The sequence below is a fragment of the Cololabis saira genome, chromosome 14 (genome assembly GCF_033807715.1).
Source record: "Cololabis saira isolate AMF1-May2022 chromosome 14, fColSai1.1, whole genome shotgun sequence".
NCBI lineage: Eukaryota > Metazoa > Chordata > Actinopteri > Beloniformes > Belonidae > Cololabis > Cololabis saira.
The window spans coordinates 331,241-354,455 of NC_084600.1; positions in this window are offsets into that span (position 1 = coordinate 331,241).

The window sequence follows — 23,215 nt, forward strand, 5'->3', positions numbered from 1 at the left end:
TCTGAACTGTTTAGAAAAGGGAAGAATAACAACTGAATCATTTCCCTGACTTGATATTCTTGCTATTATGGGAAGATATGGTTTTGCAGCTCTTAAATGTCAGTTGGATGCATATTAAAAAATGAAATGAAACTGTATTTACCATAAAAAGCCAGCTTGTTGTCGACTTGTTCCACAGTTCTGGCAGCTGCTCTTGCGTCACTGTCTATCTGTATAGTTAAAAGCTGCCTTGCTGATTCTTAACCACAAGGTCTGAATCAACTTCTAATAGTGATTGATTTGGGGAAATTTAAAGCCAGGCTCAGTCTCACGCTCATTATTGATCGTGCCTAACTCTGCTACACTTGAGATCAGGTTGCAATCCTGCTTTGCTCCTGAATATATGACACTGAACTGCAGCAGATGCAGTGCTTTTAGTGAGTAAATGTGTATTAATGTGCCTGGATCTGGTTCAGAAAATGAGTTCACTTTAATGCCTAATACCTTCTCCCTGCATCTACGCTGCTGAACACCCCCTCTCCCCCACCGCCACACTGCGGACAGAGAATTGGGCCAAGTCCAAGGGCTCCTGAGTGCTGCACTCTCCTTTTTTTTAATTTTGGTGAAGGGTTTAGCTATTTTTTTATTCCAACGTTTTGTGGATGTCAGTCTCAGCTATTGATCCCCAAAGACAATTCAATTCAATTCAATTCAATTCAATTTTATTTATATAGCATCTAATACAACAGAAGTTGTCTCTAGGCGCTTTCCAGAGACCAGAACATGACCCCCAAGAAATTATTACATAAACAATGGCAGGTAGAAACTCCCCTAGTGGGAGAAAAACCTTAAGCCAAACAGTGGCAAGAAAAACTCCCCTTTAGGAGGGAAGAAACCTGGACCAGGACCTGGATCATAAGGGGGTATTCTCCTGCCGAAGATCAGATGGGCAGAGCAGGAAAAGAGAAAACAGACAGAGAGAATGAAGAACAGAGAAAGGAGAGACACAGACACAATGGATAACTGGTGCACTACAGGGACGACTATATAAACAGCAGACACTGAGGTGGCCAGAGGGGGTTAAACCTTAAAAGTTTAGTTTTAAAGGTGGAGGTGGTGTCAGCCTCCTTAACCCAGATTGGAAGTTGGTTCCATAGTAACAGTTCCTGATAGCAGAACGCCCGCCCTCCATTTGGATACTCTAGGAACTACGAGTAAACCTGCACTCTGAGAACGGAGAGCTCTGCCAGGAACATAAGGCACTATCAGGTCTTGCAAATAATGCGGAGCTAAGCCGTTTTGGGCTTTATACGCAAGTAATACAATTTTAAATTGGATTCTGAATTTTACGGGACGCTAACACTGGAGAGACGTGGTCTCTCCTGCTGATTCCTGTCAGCACTCGCGCTGCTGCATTTTGGATCAGCTGGAGCCTATTCAGCAAATTACTTGGACATCCTGCTAACAACACATTACAGTAATCTAGTCTAGAAGATACAAACGCATGAACTAGTTTTTCTGCATCACTCTGCGAGAGGATTTTCCTAATCTTTGCAATATTACAGAGATGGAAAAATGCTATTTTACAAACCTGATTAACATATGGTTTAAACCAGGGGTCTTCAACTGGGGGGTCCGCGACCCCTAGGGGGGTTTAACCAAAATAATTTGTGAGAGTTAAAAAAAAAATATATATATATATATATATATATATATATATATATTTATACCACGGCCTGTGTGAATACTTGATTCTGATTGGCTGGCAGGTGTAGGTTATAAGTGATAACCTACACCTAGAAAACAAGTTCGGTCAAATGTATGCAGAGATTCTGGATTATACTTCCCAATGGCTGAATGTATAAACTGAACTGGAATCTGTCAGATAGATATGATTTAAACCACCAAAGACATAATCTTTTGGTACTGGTGCTCAACTGGTTGATTGAAAAAGAAGGAGGATAGGATTATTTTAAAAATGTCTCTCCGATTTCTGTGAGAAATATTTGACAATGAGAAACTAGGGATCAAATCCAACAAGTATGTCCAATTTGACAGGCCATGATTTCTCACATCTCAGTATTGGTGTGAATGTGACCGTTTTTTGAAAATCTTTCTACAGCTTTGCAAAGTGACGTTGGCAGACATCAGAAGACGTCAGTGAAAGACCATTTCCAGCCCAACATACCGCCCAACATTTCCTTGTCCCGTTTCAAAGGACGGTGAGATAAACCCAAAACGAGCATTTTCCACAGAGGAAAACATTGTGAAGATGGTCACGCGTCTACATCGGCTGTGATACATGCAACACTTATTATGGATATATGTGGAGGTCAAGGCTTTCTCCGGTCTCTAGCGGACAAATTGAAAATAAGTCTTCTGCTGAATACATTATTAATATGTCTGGGCATAAGGGGTGAGGGTTACTGTGATGTTAATTATTCATTGGTTGGCTGGAACTGATTTTTATGATTTATATCTAAGTCTGTGCCTGACTCGTCTGAGGACTTGTGTCACATGCGTTACAGTAAACCAGTACATCAAAGGTCATTGACTGCGACTTCAGCGACGTCTGATCCAGTTTCAGTTGTCTCTGTCCATCCGTCTCTGAGGAGACAGAAAGCAGGCGGCTAAAAGGCAGAAGAGCCAGACATCTGCACTGGGATTCAGAGGAGAAACTAATCTGGAAGCTGCATAAAACAGAGCACGTAGGTTTTAGCTTGAGCTATTTTAACCCAGTCAACCCTCGCCCTTCAGTTAACGCAAAAGGGAAGTATGCTAAGAAAAGATATTCCTATAGTATTGTGCATTTAAACCTTACTTCCTCTTTTAGCCAACAGTGCAAATATAAAACTGGTGCACTCGTTTACAAGACGCAGTGCATTTGCTTGTCTCGTAACCCACTGAACACACTGTTCTGGTGGGATTGAGGCCCCTACCAGAAATACCGCCTGACTTTTTACTTGCTATGACAGTGCCATTTCCTGTGTATCTTAAAATACACCTTGTGGCAGACCATAAAAGTGACAGAGGGGTGGACAGATAGTTTTGGGGTGTGAGAGGTAGTTTGAGAGCAAATGTGTCTTTGTGTGCAATCGCTGAGTCTGTGAAACATTATCAAACCCCATAGATATATAGATGCGCAGTGTCTGCACATGGACAGGAAGAGCAGCTGTCCTTCTGCGACCATTCTGTGTGTGGGCGTATGTGACGGGGAGAGGAACTGACCCCCAGCTTCATGACTGTATCTATTATGCTGAGCTCAACGCTTGACTGTTACCCCTCTGTCGTGTGTGACAGCAGCTCTGAGGCAGAGGAAGAGGAATTGCTCAATATTGCTTAAATAGCACACTGAAGCGTTGATTTACCTTGCCTGCTTTTAGAGGAAGGGACTCTGACCTCCTCTGCTTCCTCGCCGTCCCTGCCGTCCACTGAAATGCTGCAGAGAGCTTGTGAAATGGCTGCAATGCCAACCCTACCTTAATCTCATCCAAATCTTTGTCTTTTGGGGGGAAATGGAGCCACAAGCTGTCTTTAGTTTACTCTAAATGAGTGTTGATTATGAGTGGATGTATCGCCTGAGGAAGGTCACTTCTAATGGTCGCCATTTAACTTACAGGCGACGCTGGTTCCGTCTACGTCCATTACAAGCTCACTGGACACAAATTGCTCTCATTATTTGGAGAAACAGACTAATGTCTCCGGCTGACTTTGTGGTGCAGGCATCTGTAACGGCGAAGACATGGAATTACTACACCACGTTTCTATTTCTTTTGTATTTAAATTTTTTTTATCTATATATACAATTAAAAAAAGTACTTGAACACACGTAAAATACAGTAATTAGAACATTTTACCTGTAGATACATTTTTATTCACAATTAAACGGCAACCCCCAGCTTCATGACTGTATCTATTATGCTGAGCTCAACGGTTGAATGTTACCCCTCTGTCAACACAGAGAAGTAACATAACTGAGACAAAAACGTACTAACTTCAGGTCATTTTGAATTTGATGCCAAGAAAATCATCTTAAAAATGGACAGCGCGATGATCACCACTGTGTAGCATCTGCTCTTCATTTAACAAGAGTTCATGCACATCTGGGAATGGAGGAGACCAGCTGCTGGACTCAGGGGACAGGAATGATATAGAGAATAGAATAAAGCCTGGCTTTTCTAATGGCAGCATAATGCTGCTTAGCATTGTCTTGCTGAATGATGCAAGGCCTTCCCTTAAGAAGGCATTTCTGGATGGGATTGGATGGGCATTTGCTGCCCCTGAAACCTCTAAATACCTTTCAATAGAGGGAATGCGCCCACTGAGTGTCAGAAAGACTGAGTGGCAGAAAGACTGAGTGTCAGAAAGACTGAGTGTCAGAAAGACTGAGTGTCAGAAAGACTGAATGGCAGCGTAAACTTTCAGTTTGAGCAACTGGAAAACATCTAAAATGGGAAAGAGCTGTTGTGCGATCGACTGTACTCATAGATTTAGCAAGAAATCTGAGTTATCGTTTTACAGACTGCCGAAAAATAAGCTTAAGAGAGACAAATGGATCACTGCAATTCACAGAAACAACTGGATTCCAGACACCAAAACGTGGATTTGTGGTTCCCATTTTGTATCAGGTAATGTTGGATTTTTGGGTAGCTAACGTTAAACGGTCAAATCATAAAATTCGGTGTCCTCATCACTTTAATTTCTACAACAAATCCTGCCTTGAAGTCGGACCAAGCGTCAAGACTTTTCTCTGCCTTCAAGCTTTGCTTCATGTATTTCCCCGGCGTAGAAATTAAGTACATATAAATATCAGGAAACTGGATTCGTGGCCAAATATTAATGTCCATGGACCACTGGTTCTTGGTAACTGTACCAAATATTAATGTCCATGGACCACTGGTTCTTCAGGTAACTGTACCAAATATTAATGTCCATGGACCACTGGTTCTTGGGGTAACTGTACCAAATATTAATGTCCATGGACCACTGGTTCTTCAGGTAACTGTACCAAATATTAATGTCCATGGACCACTGGTTCTTGGGGTAACTGTACGGGTCACTGTCAAGTCCAACTGCCTTTAATTTAAGCCCATAATCGGCTGTTATCCCGTCTTCTCCACTAGTTGCAGCTGTTTTTGCCACTCGGTACGAGTAAGGGGGCTGGTCCAGTGGACAAGTGACGTCAATGCAGACCCTCTATATTGATGTTTCCTTTTCCAGGTGTCCAAACTGCCCAGTCCATAAAAACGGAGACACCACCATACAACCACAGACGCAGGCGTTTGAACTGAGCTCTGACAACAAGCTGGACGACCTTTAGTGTCTAGAGGATGTTCCCAAAAGGAATTTAAAATATGGATTCCTCAGACCACAGGGTGGTTTTTACACTCCAACCATCCTTTGGTCTGGTGAAGATGGCAGCGTTTCTGGATGACGCTCACATACAGTATGGCAGAGCTCTCACCTGCATTTCTGGGTAGCTGAACCGGGTTCCCATGCAGTGATTCCCATTCCAGAAGCTGTTTTAATGCAGCACTGCCTGAGCAGCTGAGGATCACTGGCATCAAATATTGATTGTTGGCCTAGTCCCTTTTGAGCCCTTTAATTTCTCCCGACTGTTTGTAACTTTTTGTTAGGATAATTATGTACTGTTGATGATGAGATATTGAAATCTTCACAATTTTCCATCCATCCATCCATCCATCCATCCATCCATCCATCCATCCACCATCCATCCATCCATCCATCCATCCATCCATCCATCCATCCATCCATCCATCCATCCACCCACCAATCCAACCATCCATCCATCCATCCATCCATCCATCCATCCATCCACCATCCATCCATCCATCCATCCATCCATCCATCCATCCACCCACCAATCCAACCATCCATCCATCCATCCATCCATCCATCCATCCATCCATCCATCCATCCATCCATCCATCCATCCACCCACCAATCCAACCATCCATCCATCCATCCATCCATCCATCCATCCATCCATCCATCCATCCATCCATCATCCATCCATCCATCCATCCATCCATCCATCCATCCATCCACCCACCAATCCAACCATCCATCTATCCATCCATCCATCCATCCATCCATCCATCCATCCATCCATCATCCATCCATCCATCCATCCATCCATCCACCCACCAATCCAACCATCCATCCATCCATCCATCCATCCATCCATCCATCCATCCATCCATCCATCCATCCATCCACCCACCAATCCAACCATCCATCCATCCATCCATCCATCCATCCATCCATCCATCCATCCATCCACCCACCAATCCAACCATCCATCCATCCATCCATCCATCCATCCACCATCCATCCATCCATCCATCCATCCATCCATCCATCCACCCACCAATCCAACCATCCATCCATCCATCCATCCATCCATCCATCCATCCATCCATCCATCCATCCATCCATCCACCCACCAATCCAACCATCCATCCATCCATCCATCTATCCATCCAACCATCCATCTATCCATCCAACCATCCATCTATCCATCCATCCATCCATCCATCCATCCATCCATCCATCCATCCATCCACCCACCAATCCAACCATCCATCCATCCATCCATCTATCCATCCAACCATCCATCTATCCATCCAACCATCCATCCATCCATCCATCCATCCATCATCCATCCATCCATCCATCCATCCATCCATCCATCCACCCACCAATCCAACCATCCATCTATCCATCCAACCATCCATCTATCCATCCAACCATCCATCTATCCATCCATCCATCCATCCATCCATCCATCCATCCATCCATCCATCCATCCACCCACCAATCCAACCATCCATCCATCCATCCATCCATCCATCCATCCATCCATCCACCCACCAATCCAACCATCCATCCATCCATCCATCCATCCATCCATCCATCCATCCATCCATCCATCCATCATCCATCCATCCATCCATCCATCCACCCACCAATCCAACCATCCATCTATCCATCCAACCATCCATCTATCCATCCAACCATCCATCTATCCATCCATCCATCCATCCATCCATCCATCCATCCATCCATCCATCCATCCATCCATCCATCCATCCATCCATCCATCCATCCATCCATCCATCCATCCACCCACCCACCAATCCAACCATCCATCCATCCATCCATCCATCCATCCATCCATCCATCCATCCATCCATCCATCCATCAATCCATCCATCCATTGTTTATACGCATTTTATCCTTTGCCTTTGTGACTGAGGGACATAATTCTGAATTTGTTCCACAATCTATTAATTTGGTTGCCACAGACTGAGCCCATCTTTACCTCTGAGAGACTCTCCCTCTTGAGATACTCTTTTTATGCCCAATCATGCCACTAAACCGTTGACAATTAACTTGATAAGTTTCAAGGTGTTCATTCAGGTGTTTCATTTGAGTAAAACATACTTTTCCATCTAACATTTGATAGGTTTTCTATGTTTTGTTAAGTAAAATATGGCGTTTTGAGCGTTTTAAATCACTACATTCTGTATTCATTTACATTTTGCGCAGCATCCCAACTTCATTTTCTTTTTCTAGAACTGGGATTGTACAATTTTAAATATTTTATTGTGGAAATCTGTGTTAGGTATTCTTGCAGATGTGAAGGTCATCTGTGCTGAAACATTACTAACAGACTATTTTGGTAGTTTCATTTCTCATATTTTCACATTGAAGTCAATTCCTCTCTGCACTTTACAGCCTCTCTTCTGCCCGGTGGCTTTGCATCATTCACACCAACATTTCTACACCTTCCGACCGACATAAAAAAGGAGCAGCTCGTTCAGCAGCATTCCAACAGTGGTGATGCAGACAGCAGCCGACGCACTTGAGCTTCTCTGTGATGCTATGTGCATAGCTCACAGTCGTAGTAAATAACACGTCCGTCTGTGCCTTCACACTCGGAAATGAACACATTAAAGCTTCTGTGTATTCTCAGGGCTCCTAGTGAGCACTAATACCCGGATGGCATTACCAAAAAGAAGCTCTCTAAAGTTTATTAGTGAACGCCTGAAGCCAGAATTATGATTCTTGCTGCTAATTCGTTCTCCACCAAATGGCAATAATACATGGCTGCGAGGCGCATATTGTCATGTTAACAGAAATGACTGAGAATATGGGGAAGTGAGTCATAACTTACATTTAAAGCAAACATGATCAGCGGTCCTCTTCCTTTCTGTGCCACTAAGATCACGTCTCTGATGTCACCTTCCTGTGTGCGGTTGCCGTGTGGCCCCATACGGGGCGGCAGACTGCGCAGTAGGGACAGGTACTTCAGCGCTTCCTCCACTCGTTTGGTAAAAGTGCATTTTACGTGCAAATGAAACAGTTGACAATGCAACTTCCTCCTCAGAGCTGTAACACAACAAAGAGAGTCTGGAGTCTGACCTGAATGCAGTGACTATCTCTCATATTTCACACATTACCCCCCAGAATAGATCACTTCATACGGATATTTTTAAACTCCCATCAGTGTGGGATGTTTTCTGCCTTTCTTTCTATCGAACAAGTATGGTGATGAAGTGACGTGGCGTGTGCATAAAGGGCTGCTCCTGGCCTGCCTTCAGTGGCTCTGAATCCCCTTGAGTGCACTTCTCTGGTAATAGCAACGAGAACAATGAGGAAGAGCCACTTCAGAGCTTAATGGTTTAATGTATGCATGACGTAACCGAGCAGGGAATTGGGATTTAGGACAATAAGCTTGTATATATTTCTGGAAGGGTGGCATTTTACTTCATGCACTAAGTTGAGGAATTGTATCCATGTGGGTTGTATTCACAGAAGAGGCTTCCATAAATAAGCCTCATAAAGACATCGGTTTCCTTCCTGTATGCTGGCCGGCACGGTTACTTTTCTGCATCTGCATCGTTGTCAACATCATTTACAACATCCATCCATCCATATCCCCACTTCTTCCCATTCAGGGCCCTGTGGGTCTGTTGGAGCTGTAATATCAGTCACAACATCATTCATTCAAACTTCTTTTTACCCCTTTTTAGATGTTTTTATACTCGAGGGACATATTTCTCTGCACCCTGGCATGACCCTGGAATCACCCTGGTATCACCCTAGTATCACCCTGGTATCACCCTGGAATCACCCTGATATCACCCTGGAATCACCCTGGAATCACCCTGGTATCACCCTGGCATCACCCTGGTATCACCCTGGTATCACTGTGGTATCACCCTGGTATCACCCTGGTATAACCCTGGCATCACCCTGGTATCACCCTGGAATCACCCTGGTATCACTCTGGTATCACCCTGGAATCACCCTGGTATCACCCTGGCATCACCCTGGTATCACCCTCGAATCACCCTGGTATCACTCTGGTATCACCCTGGTATCACCCTGGTATCACCCTGACATCACACTGGCATCACCCTGGTATCACTCTGGTATCACCCTAGCATAACCCTGGAATCACCCTGGTATCAGCCTAGCATCACCCTGGAATCACCCTGGTATCACCCTGGCATCACCCTGGTATCACCCTGGCATCACCCTGGTATCACCCTGGTATCACCCTGGAATCACCCTGGTATCACTCTGGTATCAGTCTGGCATCACCCTGGAATCACCCTGGAATCACCCTGGTATCACCCTAGCATCACCCTGGTATCACCCTGGAATCACCCTGGTATCACCCTGGTATCACCCAGGTATCACCCTGGTATCACCCTGGTATCACCCTGGAATCACCCTGGTATCAGCCTAGCATCACCCTGGAATCACCCTGGTATCACCCTGGCATCACCCTGACATCACACTGGTATCACCCTGGAATCACCCTGGTATCACCCTGGTATCACCCAGGTATCACCCTGGTATCACCCTGACATCACACTGGCATCACCCTGGTATCACTCTGGTATCACCCTGGCATCACCCTGGTATCACCCTGGCATCACCCTGGTATCACCCTGGTATCACCCTGGAATCACCCTGGTATCACTCTGGTATCAGTCTGGCATCACCCTGGAATCACCCTGGAATCACCCTGGTATCACCCTAGCATCACCCTGGTATCACCCTGGAATCACCCTGGTATCACCCTGGTATCACCCAGGTATCACCCTGGTATCACCCTGGTATCACCCTGGAATCACCCTGGTATCAGCCTAGCATCACCCTGGAATCACCCTGGTATCACCCTGGCATCACCCTGACATCACACTGGTATCACCCTGGAATCACCCTGGTATCACCCTGGTATCACCCAGGTATCACCCTGGTATCACCCTGACATCACACTGGCATCACCCTGGTATCACTCTGGTATCAGCCTAGCATCACCCTGGAATCACCCTGGCATCACCCTGGAATCACCCTGGTATCACCCTGGTATCACCCTGGTATCACCCTGGCATCACCCTGGTATCACCCTGGCATCACCCTGGCATCACCCTGGTATCACCCTGGTATCACCCTGGTATCACCCTGGTATCACCCTAGCATAACCCTGGAATCACCCTGGTATCAGCCTAGCATCACCCTGGAATCACCCTGGTATCACCCTGGTATCACCCTAGCATAACCCTGGAATCACCCTGGTATCAGCCTAGCATCACCCTGGAATCACCCTGGTATCACCCTGGCATCACCCTGGTATCACCCTGGCATCACCCTGGCATCACCCTGGTATCACCCTGGTATCACACTGGTATCACCCTGACATCACCCTGACATCACACTGGCATCACCCTGGTATCACCCTGGAATCACCCTGGTATCACTCTGGTATCAGTCTGGCATCACCCTGGAATCACCCTGGAATCACCCTGGTATCACCCTAGCATCACCCTGGTATCACCCTGGAATCACCCTGGTATCACCCTGGTATCACCCAGGTATCACCCTGGTATCACCCTGGAATCACCCTGGTATCACCCTGGTATCACCCAGGTATCACACTGGCATCACCCTGGTATCACTCTGGTATCAGCCTAGCATCACCCTGGAATCACCCTGGTATCACCCTGGCATCACCCTGGTATCACCCTGACATCACACTGGCATCACCCTGGTATCATCCTGGAATCACCCTGGTATCACCCTGGTATCACCCTGGTATCACACTGGCATCACCCTGGTATCACTCTGGTATCAGCCTAGCATCACCCTGGCATCACCCTGGTATCACCCTGGTATCACCCTGGCATCACCCTGGCATCACCCTGGTATCACCCTGGTATCACCCTGGAATCACCCTGGTATCACTCTGGTATCACCCTGGTATCACCCTGGTATCACCCTGGAATCACCCTGGTATCACTCTGGTATCACCCTGGTATCACCCTGGAATCACCCTGGTATCACCCTGGCATCACCCTGGTATCACCCTGGCATCACCCTGGTATCACTCTGGTATCACCCTGGCATCACCCTGGCATCACCCTGGCATCACCCTGGTATCACCCTGGTATCACTGTGGTATCACCCTGGTATCACCCTGGTATAACCCTGGCATCACCCTGGTATCACCCTGGAATCACCCTGGTATCACTCTGGTATCACCCTGGAATCACCCTGGTATCACCCTGGCATCACCCTGGTATCACCCTCGAATCACCCTGGTATCACTCTGGTATCACCCTGGTATCACCCTGGTATCACCCTGACATCACACTGGCATCACCCTGGTATCACTCTGGTATCACCCTAGCATAACCCTGGAATCACCCTGGTATCAGCCTAGCATCACCCTGGAATCACCCTGGTATCACCCTGGCATCACCCTGGTATCACCCTGGCATCACCCTGGTATCACCCTGGTATCACCCTGGAATCACCCTGGTATCACTCTGGTATCAGTCTGGCATCACCCTGGAATCACCCTGGAATCACCCTGGTATCACCCTAGCATCACCCTGGTATCACCCTGGAATCACCCTGGTATCACCCTGGTATCACCCAGGTATCACCCTGGTATCACCCTGGTATCACCCTGGAATCACCCTGGTATCAGCCTAGCATCACCCTGGAATCACCCTGGTATCACCCTGGCATCACCCTGACATCACACTGGTATCACCCTGGAATCACCCTGGTATCACCCTGGTATCACCCAGGTATCACCCTGGTATCACCCTGACATCACACTGGCATCACCCTGGTATCACTCTGGTATCACCCTGGCATCACCCTGGTATCACCCTGGCATCACCCTGGTATCACCCTGGTATCACCCTGGAATCACCCTGGTATCACTCTGGTATCAGTCTGGCATCACCCTGGAATCACCCTGGAATCACCCTGGTATCACCCTAGCATCACCCTGGTATCACCCTGGAATCACCCTGGTATCACCCTGGTATCACCCAGGTATCACCCTGGTATCACCCTGGTATCACCCTGGAATCACCCTGGTATCACCCTGGCATCACCCTGACATCACACTGGTATCACCCTGGAATCACCCTGGTATCACCCTGGTATCACCCAGGTATCACCCTGGTATCACCCTGACATCACACTGGCATCACCCTGGTATCACTCTGGTATCAGCCTAGCATCACCCTGGAATCACCCTGGCATCACCCTGGAATCACCCTGGTATCACCCTGGTATCACCCTGGTATCACCCTGGCATCACCCTGGTATCACCCTGGCATCACCCTGGCATCACCCTGGTATCACCCTGGTATCACCCTGGTATCACCCTGGTATCACCCTAGCATAACCCTGGAATCACCCTGGTATCAGCCTAGCATCACCCTGGAATCACCCTGGTATCACCCTGGTATCACCCTAGCATAACCCTGGAATCACCCTGGTATCAGCCTAGCATCACCCTGGAATCACCCTGGTATCACCCTGGCATCACCCTGGTATCACCCTGGCATCACCCTGGCATCACCCTGGTATCACCCTGGTATCACACTGGTATCACCCTGACATCACCCTGACATCACACTGGCATCACCCTGGTATCACCCTGGAATCACCCTGGTATCACTCTGGTATCAGTCTGGCATCACCCTGGAATCACCCTGGAATCACCCTGGTATCACCCTAGCATCACCCTGGTATCACCCTGGAATCACCCTGGTATCACCCTGGTATCACCCAGGTATCACCCTGGTATCACCCTGGAATCACCCTGGTATCACCCTGGTATCACCCAGGTATCACCCTGGTATCACCCTGGTATCACCCTGACATCACACTGGCATCACCCTGGTATCACTCTGGTATCAGCCTAGCATCACCCTGGAATCACCCTGGTATCACCCTGGCATCACCCTGGTATCACCCTGACATCACACTGGCATCACCCTGGTATCATCCTGGAATCACCCTGGTATCACCCTGGTATCACCCTGGTATCACACTGGCATCACCCTGGTATCACTCTGGTATCAGCCTAGCATCACCCTGGCATCACCCTGGTATCACCCTGGTATCACCCTGGCATCACCCTGGCATCACCCTGGTATCACCCTGGTATCACCCTGGAATCACCCTGGTATCACTCTGGTATCACCCTGGTATCACCCTGGTATCACCCTGGAATCACCCTGGTATCACTCTGGTATCACCCTGGTATCACCCTGGAATCACCCTGGTATCACCCTGGCATCACCCTGGTATCACCCTGGCATCACCCTGGTATCACTCTGGTATCACCCTGGCATCACCCTGGCATCACCCTGGTATCACCCTGGTATCAACCTGGTATCACCCTGGTATCACCCTGACATCACACTGGCATCGCACTCTGATGAAGTCTGTGCTGGGTTTCAGAAGTGATATTAAACACTGGTATTCCCATTTGTAATTTTGAAAATTAAACAAAATTGCCTTGTGCAGACAGTGGGTGTTGTGTAATCACCGAGGGGCTTCGTACAATAAGAGTTCTAGAAAGCCACTTCTCACGAAGACAGCACTGGCTCTGGAGGAGGTCAGAAATTCCTCTCCAAAAGATCAAAAGCTGAATATTTGTTAGCCTTATTCATCTCAGCTGTGCGGCTCTATGAAATCATGAATCATTCTCTCCATTTTCTTATTATAGCTTTCCATCCGTGCCAAGAACTACTGGGTGATCACAACAGCGCGAACGCCGGGGTCAGAACCAACCCGGCCCCATGTTCTGTTAGGATCACAGGCCAACAGGGAGATCGGTGACAATAGAGGGTCTGCATTGACGTCACTTCCCCACTGGACCAGCCCCCTTACTGGCACTGAGTGGCAAAACATCAGCAAAAATGGCTGCTGCTAGTAGGGGAAACTGTGGAGAAGACGGGATAACAGCCGATTATCGGCTTAAATTAAAGGCAGTTGGACTTGACAGTGACCCATACAGTTACCCCAAGGACCAGTGGTCCATGGACATTAATATTTGGTACAGTTACCAAGAACCAGTGGTCCATGGACATAAATATTTGGCCACGAATCCAGTTTCCTGATATTTATATACTTAATTTCTACGTCGGGGAAATACACGAAGCAAAGCTTGAAGGCTTACAAAAGTCTTGATGCTTGGTCCAACTTCAAGGCAGGATTTGTTGGCGAAATTAAAGTGATAAGGACATCGAACTTTATGATTTGACCGTTTAACGTTAGCTACCCAAAAATCCAACATTACCTGATACAAAATGGGAACCGCAAATCCACGTTTCGGTGTCTGGAATCCAGTTGTTTCTGTGAATTGCAGCGATCCATTTGTCTCTCTTGAGCTTATTTTTCGGCAGTCTGTAAAAGGATAACTCTGATTTCTTGCTAAATCTATGAGTACAGTTGATTCCACAACAGCTCTTTCCCATTTTAGATGTTTTCAAGTGCTCAAACTGAAAGTCTACGCTGCCACTCAGTCCCATCTGTGACGTCATGCGCATTCCCTCTTTAGGGGACTACAAGCTGAAAGGATCCACCTGGAGACTTACAGTGCCGGCATCGTGCCGTGCGATGGGGGGGAGGGTCGGCCTGTCCAACAGCCGTCCTCACTGAGCCCCAGCGAGAAGCCTGCCGGGCCGAAGCTGTGCACAAGGACTCCAAATGAGAGGATGATACGATGCTGACTCAGGCTACAGCTAAATCTGCCTGGTAACCTTCCAACACATAAATCATAAATGGACACCACTCCTTCTATGGTGCAGAGGAAACTGAACGCAGCCTGAATTTTCACTGTATTGTATAGTCAAGTTAAGGACTGCTGATTAAACTGATACTTCAGGTTTTACTGTGCAGGAAGGGAACATATTAGAGCTGAAGTTTGACTCCTGGCAGCCGGACGGCCTCAGCAGAACTCAGTCCGGTCTCCCTACTGCACGGTTTCTAACGTCAGCCGAGTATTTCCACAATCAGTGGCTGAGGAACATGAATTATTACATGATAACTAACAATGAGAAGCGAAGAGAGCTGGCGGCTGCTGCGAGTCTGTATCCATGTGGAGCTCGTATTGACACGGATGGGCTTTCATGGCTCTTGTTTGGTGCAGGAAATAAATAGTGGGCTGATTGATTCGGGAGTCTCCTGTGACTCTCTTCCTACTCAACGTGGAACAGTGTAAATCCACAGAGGGAGCCTCTCGCCAAGGGCAGCCAGGGGATGAAAATGACTGCATCAAAACAACAAATTATTGCCAATGTAAGTGCTTTTGCTTTCAGGACAGTTAAACTTATTGGAGTTGATAAATACAGCAAACAGCAGGTTTAACACACTCTCACGGGAACTTTTACATAGTCTGACCAGATCAGAGCCCTGAAGGGCATCCAGGAGGAAAACATTGAGAAAATAAGCGATTTGTATACATCAACACTGCTTTGCGCTATTTTCTGATGTTATAATCACTGAGTCACAGACTTATTTTCTGTGATTCAGTAATCAAAATGATCATTAGCTGCGGCCATTATTCAAAAAATGATGACCTCTCTTCATCACTTGCACAAAAAGATCAGCTCTAAAGTAAGAGCGGGATGACATGTAATTGATTGAGCTGATTTGAATTAGAAACGGTGGAAAATTCAGTTTTCTCCTAATTGCTACACCACTACCAGAAGATTGTATTTCCACTTGGTTAGACTTAACATGCTTATTAAGGAGATGGACATAGGAGAGTAGTTTTGTAAGGCCCCGAACCCCCCCTGTGAGTGTGAATGTAAAAAAAGATGACCTCGACTACAAGTAAAAACACATTTTGGTTTTGTCCACTCTGTTTAACAGAAATATGCTGAGTTGGGGGCATCCGGGGGCGTATCCGCTTCGGACAAGGCTGTAGCAACGGGATTTTGGTACATTTGGATGTGCTGCTGATGTAGATATCAGCAGGGGAGCTGGATGATCTTTTTTTACATTCAGATGACCTCAACTACAAGTAAGACCGTCTTCTAAAACGCATTTTGGTTTTGTCCACTCTGTTTAACAGAAATATGCTGAGTTCGGGGGGATCCTGGGGTGTATCCGGGATTTTGGTACATTTGGATGTGCTGCTAATGTAGTCATGAGCAGAGGAGCTGGGTGATCAGGCTGCATACCGGGAGCACCATGGTGTCATCAGCACACTTCCTGGAGACATGCTGATCACCATGAGGGATGAGATCCATGATACACACCTAAGGGTCTGGTGGAAGTCGACCCGGCAGGGAAACATGACCCCCTTCCCACCTGTGTGGCCAAGAAGCACACAACTCCTCCCATTTCCACTGGGTACATTTCACAGTTTTCTCATTGAAGTGGTGAGTCACGGTGGACCCGTGGCTCATCCGGCAGGAGTTTCCCCCCTTATGATCCAGGCCCTGGTCCAGGTTTCTTCCTCCTAAAGGAGAGTTTTTCTTGCCACTGTTTGGCTTAAGGTTTTTCTCCCACTAGGGGAGTTTTTACCTGCCAGTGTTTATGTAACAATTGCTCGGGGGTTTATGTTCTGGGTCTCTGGAAAGATCCTAGAGAAAACTTCTGTTGTAATAGACGCTATATAAATAAATTTGAATTGAATTGAATTGAAAAACTACACATGATGTGTCAAAGCGGCCTTTAATACTGCATAAAATCAGGTCATACGCTATATAAATAAAATTGAATTGAATTGAAAAAATCGGACCCGACTCTGGATGAGGACTGTGCAGCTCACTCACTGCAAATGAAATGGCCCATTCTTTGAGTGGCCCGGCTTATGGAAGCTGCTGCTGCTGCTGTCCTTCTCCGGCTCTCCGGCTCGGCTCTCCATCCCTGCATCCCTGCTTCTCTCGCCCCACTACACCCCGAGGCCCCCGAGGCCCCCGAGGCCCCAGCATCTCCTCCACACACACAGCCCCATCTTAACTGAGCCAGTGCAGGGGGTTCTGGGGGGGAAGAGGGGGAGCTGCCACCTTGAGAACAACACCCCGGTCCATGCTGCTGCTCCATCCACACCACCACTGTGTTTCAGTCCCACAAATAAATAAATCCCCACAAATCCCTGCGCGCCGCGGACTCCGTGCGTTTGGCAGTTTATGAATAAATGCTGATCCTCATTTTTTTTTTTTTTTTGTCCCTGGATCTTCTTTCTGTGCGTGCCTCATGTCCCCCACCCCCCCTCAAGCACGCTGGCCCACCGAGCCTGCAGGAGCCTGCAGGAGCTGCAGAGGCTGCAGTAGGATGCAGGAGCTGCAGCCTCTGCATCCTCCTGCAGCCTCTGCAGGCTCCTGCAAGGCTCCAGATCGCGGTCCTAATGCAGCCATGCTCGTCGGGAGGAGGCGCACAATAGAGGAGACAGGGAAGATGGTCGTGTGCATGCGTGTGCACGCGTGTGCATGAGCAGGGGAGAGGAGAGGAGGAGCGCAGGCCCGGGATGAAATGCGACAATAGCTGCTGTCAAATCCGCGCTGTTGTATGTGATCAGTGCAAGATGTGAGATGCACCTTATAGGGGGGGTGGGGGTGATGGGGGAGTGGGGGGCATTGTCTCATTGTCTCTGGCGCGTGTGTGCATGCCTCCACAGCCCGATCGGGCTGGGAAGGATGGAAAGCAAAGGAAAGGAAAGGGAAGGAAAGGGAAGGAAAGGAAAGGCTTACCTCCTCATGTCGCTCCCTCCGGCCGGCCGGCTGCCCCCCCCACCGGGACGGCATGCTGAGGCTGGTGCCCCCCCCTCCCCACCACCCAGTAGGTCCTCCCGCAGGTCCTCCCGCAGTTCCTCCCGCAGGATCGTCCTCCTCAGACCTCCAGCACCGGAGCTCCCCCCGGCCGCTGTCCGCGTCCTCTCCCCGAAAACACGTCCCGATCCCCGGCGTCCGCGCCGCGCCGAGCCGCTCCTCCCTGGATGATCCGGAGGAAGGTTGGTCCGCGTCCCCCTGCCTGTCTCTGCCCTGTATGTCCTCCCTGTGTCTCCTCTGTCTCTCCTCCTCTGATTCTAGTTCATTCACACCACAATCCCCTCTTCCTCCTCCTCCCTTCCTCTCTCTGTCTCTCCTCTCTGTCTCTCTCTCTCTGTCGTGCCCCCCCCCCCCCATCCTCCTCATCTGAGGCAGTGACTGAGGAGGAGCTCTCTGTGCAGGTTACCCCCCCCCCCCCCCCCCCCCCTAACACAACAGGCCAGGGAATCAGCAGTGCCCCCCCCCCCCCCCCCCCCTTTCTGTACTAATGTACAAGTCTCCTCCTCATGCCAATACTGACATTTCTGCACCAGAGAGATAAAGATAAAGGGTGGGGGGGCAAAGGTGAGGCTGGCAGCGCGTGCATGTGCGGGGGAGACGTCCCAATTCGTCCCAAACAGGCTGTGGTGAGATCACAACAGTGAACCTGCTCAGGAACAGGGGTTCAGGGGTTGTGTTGCCCCCCCCCCCCCCCCCCCCCCTGGACGATGCTGAGGAGGAGCAGAGATGAGTCAGGCTCTAGTGGGGGCCAAGTGCCCGTCACCATCCCCCTAATTACTGCCCGGCTCTGGTCCTGCCCCACCATATGGCTGGGAGGGGGTCAGGAGGTCAGGGGGGGGGCGGGGGGGCAGGGAGGGGCTGTCCCGGGCATGTGCTGGGAGAGATAAGAGAAAAGACTTGAATGTGGTTGAAACGGTCGTGTTGACAACAAGCGTCCATCACTTGTGAAGAATCTGGCTGGTTTTGGCCAGGAGGACAAGAGCAAACGTCTGTCTACGTCTCCTTACAAGAGCAGATACGGTATGCTGTGTAGAATAAAAACAGCACACCTTTTTGATTGTTTTTACATAGGTTCCACACTCCAGATTCAGGCTGCACCTTATTCTTTACACCACATTTATAGGAACATGTGCTTCTCAGTGCTGGGACTGGATGTAGGAGTGTGTTTGAGCAGGTGAGTCCCAGCAGCCACCGGGGCCACAGTGACCCCATGTGGACGTTTCTGCCACCGCAGCATCTCCCACTGCTGGCAGCTCTGTAGAGAAACAGGGGCCCTGACACCGGGGCCCTGACACCGGGGCCCTGACACCGGGGCCCTGACACCGGGGCCCTGACACCGGGGCCCTGACACCGGGGCCCTGACACCGGGGCCCTGACACCGGGGCCCTGACACCGGGGCCCTGACACCGGGGCCCTGACACCGGGGCCCTGAGACCGGGGCCCTGAGACCGGGGCCCTGACACTGGGGCCCTGGCACCGGCTCGGGGCCACTCGGGACTTGTCTCTTGTGCAGATCGGGGCTGATCGGGGCATATTGAGCAACTGTGGGACCAAGAGAACCAGGACCAAGACGTGGTTCAGGCACGGTTCAAATCAAATCAAATAAATTCAAACTTTATTTGTTTAGCGCTTTTCATACAAAATAAAAAAATGCAATGCAAAGCGCTTTACATAAAACATAAAACTTAATAATGCCCCCTCCCCCTTGGGGGGGGGGGGGGGGGGGCATCCCGGCCCGGACGGATAGAGGAGTCGGTGCAGCCGTGGTGCAGAGCTCCACCACCATCCAGGCCAGAACCACCCCCAGGACGACCCCCTGCAGGCCAGAGTCACTCCCAGCATGGAGGCTCCCCATGAGGAAACACTGGAGCTAAAAGCTACAAGAAAGCAGGAGAAGAGAGGCTATGAGGTTAACATACACACTAAAAGAGTTTAAAAGTAACACTTAAAATCCTAAAAGTAGGTCTAGAAAGCAAGACCTGCCTAAACAAACGTAAGAACAACTTAAAACCATAAGAGCATAAGACCTGGGTTAAAACAACAAGAACAGCTAGTTAAAACAAGGGGATACAAGAAAAACTAAATGAAATCAGCTAAAACCAATTTAAAAAGGTGAGTCTTGAGCTTTTAAAAGCATCAACAGAACTTCTCCCTGAGGTTTTCCAGCAGGCTGTTCCACAGACATGGGCCGTAGTGATGAAATGATGCCTCACCGTGGGTTATGGTTCTAACTTTGGGAATTGTTTATTTATTGTTTATTTGTTGTTTATTTAATTGGATCCCTATTAGCTGCCACCATAGTGGCAGCTACTCTTCCTGGGGTCCACAACAAAACATCACATGAGACACAATAGATAACATGTCTGACAAAACATAAAAACAATAAAAACAAGTAAAGCAAACATACAAAAACAATGCAAGACATAAAAACAAATGGTATAGGCTTCAAATTAAAACAAACTAAAGTACACTAAAACTAACCATCACAATACATTAAACTATATCCCATCTAATTCCCTCAGATTTAGATAACATTTGGATTCAAATTAATGTGTTTTTTAAACAGTTTTTTAAAACTTGCCTTAGTCGCTGCTTCAATAATCATAATTGGCAACTTGTTCCACACAGAAAGAGTCCGATATATTATGGACTTCCGGACTGCATCTGTTCTGGGTTTGGGTTTCACTAAAGTACCTCTAGTCGCCTGCCTAGTATTGTAACTGTGCTGATCTCTTACATAATGTAATTGTGAATACAGATGGTTTGGTTGTTTGCTGTAGAAGATGTTTCTGGAAAAAAAACATTAAGTTACAAGCCAACCCTCCTGGACTCTGAGCCATGAGAGACTGGCATGCAAACTGATGATTATGGTTGAATGCTTGTTCTGCTCAGTCCTGCCCACTCAGGCCAGGGACCTGCAGCAGGACCTGCAGCAGGACCTGCAGCAGGACCTGCAGCAGGACCTGCAGCAGGACCTGCAGCAGGACCTGCAGCAGGACCTGCAGCAGGACCTGCAGCAGGACCTGCAGCAGGACCTGCAGCAGGACCTGCAGCAGGACCTGCAGCAGGACCTGCAGCAGGACCTGCAGCAGGACCTGCAGCAGGACCTGCAGCAGGACCTGCAGCAGGACCTGCAGCAGGACCTGCAGCAGGACCTGCAGCAGGACCTGCAGCAGGACCTGCAGCAGGACCTGCAGCAGGACCTGCAGCAGGACCTGCAGCAGGACCTGCAGCAGGACCTGCAGCAGGACCTGCAGCAGGACCTGCAGGGCTCAGACCGGTCTGGGCTCTGCTTCCAGCCCCACTCTGGCCTCCATCATTAATACAGTCAGACGGAGAGCCTGCTTTTTGCTAAGATGATCTTTACTTTTAAAAATTCTGTTAGAAACATGTAACATTTTTTCTGAGTTTATTTGAGAAATAGTGGCTGAAAGCATTTATCCGAAGGCTACGAGGCGTAGGTGCAGGTCCTGCCGGCTCGGCCCCCGGCCAGGACTCAGGGTGAGGGAGAGTGCAGGACTGAGAACCGTGAGGAGGACGTTAGGGCAGTGTGAAATTCCTCCGTGTCCTCATAGGGACTGCTGTGGCTCTGCCAGGCGCACATAGGAAACGGGTGTGATGTTTAATAGTTTATAGTTTTTATTTGGATCCCCATTAGCTACAGCAAAACTGCAGCTATTCTTCCTGGGGTCCGACACGTAATACACAGTACATTACAACAACAAAATAAAAGCAAACCTAATGAGGTAGCATATCAAAAAAGAAAGGAAAAAATAAAATAAAATCAAGAAAAAATAAAAAGTCATTCCGTTTAACATTTAGATATAAATAAAAACAATACATATTCATACATTTTTTTAACATCAACAAATTCAAACAATGTATAGTTATCATAGTTACATCATATCATAGTTCCTTTATTTATATTATATATATATATATATATATATATATATATATATATATATATATATATATATATATATATATATATATATATTTAATACTGCTGATTATGGTTTACAGTTTAAGATTAAGATTCCCAGAATATTCTAATTTTTTGAGATAGGATATTTGAGTTTTCTTAAGCTGTAAACCATGATCAGCAATATTAAAATAATAAAAGGCTTGCAATATTTCAGTTGATTTGTAATGAATCCAGAATGTATGACATTTTTGTTTTTGTAATTGCATTACAGAAAATCACAATATTCTAATTTTCTGAGACAGTCCTGTACATAGATATACATATATAAATACACATAGATATACATAGATATACATATACAGTATATACATATACATATGATGCTCAGAAAGGCTTTAGCAGAGCTTCCATCCAGCAGTGTCAGGATTGCAGCTGAAGCTGCAGCGACTTCCTGGGAAGGAAAGCAGCTCCAGCTGACGTGCGTCCTCACACCCGTGTAGCTGCTGCAGAGGGCCGTGCTGGGAGTCAGGGGGGCTCTTCCAAACAAAGCAGTGCTAGTCACCTTCGTGGTTAACACCCATCATTCCACGCCTTAATCTGCAGTTTGGTAAAACAATTTTGTCCACAGGACAGATTAATCTTAATACTGACCCCGATGGCTAAGCAGCTTCTTAATCCACAATGCACCCAACGGATTCCTGTAAAACTGACATTTCAATTCAATTTTATTTATATAGCGTCTATTACAACAGAAGTTGTCTCTAGGATCTTTCCAGAGACCAGAACATAAACCCCAGAGTAATTATTACATAAACAATAGCAGGCAAAAACTCCCCTAGTGGGAGAAAAACCTTAAACCAAACAGTGGCAAGGAAAACTCTCCTTTAGGAGGAAGAAACCCGGACCAGGACCTGGATCATAAGGGGGCAAGAAACCTGGACCAGGACCTGGATCATAAGGGGGTAGAAACCTGGACCAGGACCTGGATCATAAGGGGGTAGAAACCTGGACCAGGACCTGGATCATAAGGGGGTAGAAACCTGGACCAGGACCTGGATCATAAGGAGAAACCTGGACCAGGACCTGGATCATAAGGGGGGAAACTCCTGCCGGAGGCCACATTTACTTTGAATACAAGCTTTCTTGTTTGACTTTAGACATACACACAGACCGTGTG